The sequence below is a fragment of the Sus scrofa genome, chromosome 10 (assembly GCF_054392235.1).
Source record: "Sus scrofa isolate SSC_HxYL_T2T_F1_AM1 chromosome 10, Sscrofa_HxYL_maternal_Yorkshire_Landrace_v2.0, whole genome shotgun sequence".
Taxonomy (NCBI): Eukaryota; Metazoa; Chordata; class Mammalia; order Artiodactyla; family Suidae; genus Sus; species Sus scrofa.
The window spans coordinates 50,335,500-50,336,915 of NC_139392.1; the positions used below are offsets into that span (position 1 = coordinate 50,335,500).

At 41.5% G+C, this 1,416-nt stretch overlaps 1 pseudogene; it reads right to left on the reverse strand.

Moving 5' to 3' along the window:
* Window positions 1-207: 207 nt before the first annotated feature.
* Window positions 208-1,147, reverse strand: LOC146399396 (olfactory receptor 5AN6-like; annotated as a pseudogene).
* Window positions 1,148-1,416: the final 269 nt, after the last annotated feature.

Genomic DNA, 1,416 nt, shown 5'->3' on the forward strand with positions numbered 1-1,416 from the left:
TTACTGGTGTAAGAGAGAAAAGTCTACTGTCAAGACTCAAAGAAGCCACAGGCTTTGCATGGCACTCAGCCGGTTCTGGATTTGGATGTTTTGACTCAATTGTAATCCTGCCAGAGCATTAGCGATGTTGAATGAAGTTACATGCATTTCCCTTCCTGAGTCTGGAAACTTCCAGTCAACAGGGTCACTAACCTATCGGACCATTAATTAACTGTGATGATGGGAAAACATTCTCTTCTTAAACCTCTTAAGGGCATCTTTAATTTCCTTTTTCCTTAGAATAAATCAAAGGATTCACCATGGGGGTCACCACTGTGTAGAAGACAGATGCCATCTTATCATAGCTCAGAGCGTTATTAGCACTGGGGTACATATAGACAAAGAGTCCTGATCTGAAGAAAAGAGTCACTGCTGTCAGGTGAGAAGTGCAGGTGTTGAAGGCATTGGACATGCCTTCCACTGAGCTTATCTTCAGCAATGATATAACTATATGATAGCATGATGATTAAGACAGATGTCACACCAAAAATCACTGCTATCACAAATTTCATGACTTGTAGGAAAAATGTTTCAGAGCAGGAGAGGACTAATAATTGAGGCAGGTCACAAAAGAAGTGGTTGATAATATTTGGGTCACAGAAATTGAGCTGAAGTAAAGCACACAGTTGTATCAATGAGCCAAGGATACCAGTTATATAGACTCCAACCATCATCTGCACACACAGGGCGTGTGGGGGACACAATGGCTGTGTAGAGGAGAGGGTTGCAAATAGCAGCATAGCGATCATAAGCCATGGTGGCTAGGAGGCAGCACTAGGTCAGACCCAGGCTAGAGAAAAAGCATTGTATGGTGCACCCTGTAAAGGAGATGAATTCAGGCTTCTGGAAGAAGCTTGAGAGCATTTGAGGGGTTTTGGAGGTAACATAGCAGAAATAGAAGAAGGATAAGATGCTGAGGAAGAGAAGTACATGGGCATATGTAGGCAGGAGTCCATCCTAATCAGAAGGATGAGGCCCACATTCCACACCACTGTCAAGAGGTAAATCCCCAAGAATACAGCAAAGAGAACAATTTTGAATTTGGGAAAATCTGAGAATCCCAAAAGAATGAATTTTTGACTATTGTATTGTTTCCTCCGCCAGCCATTGTCTTGAGAAATTGCTTCAAAATGCAGAAAGATGTTTGGGTTAATGATTGACTGTTTTAGTATTATGAAACATATTTGTTTTGGATATAGTTTTGTGGTTTTGGAACAAAATTATCCATAGTCAAAATAATATTTTTTGGAGTTCCCATCATGGCACAGCGGAAATGAATATGACTAGGAACCATGAGGTTTTGGGTTCAATCCCTAGCCTTGCCCAGTGGGTTAAGGGTCTGGCATTGCCATGAGCTGTGATGTAGGTCACAGATAT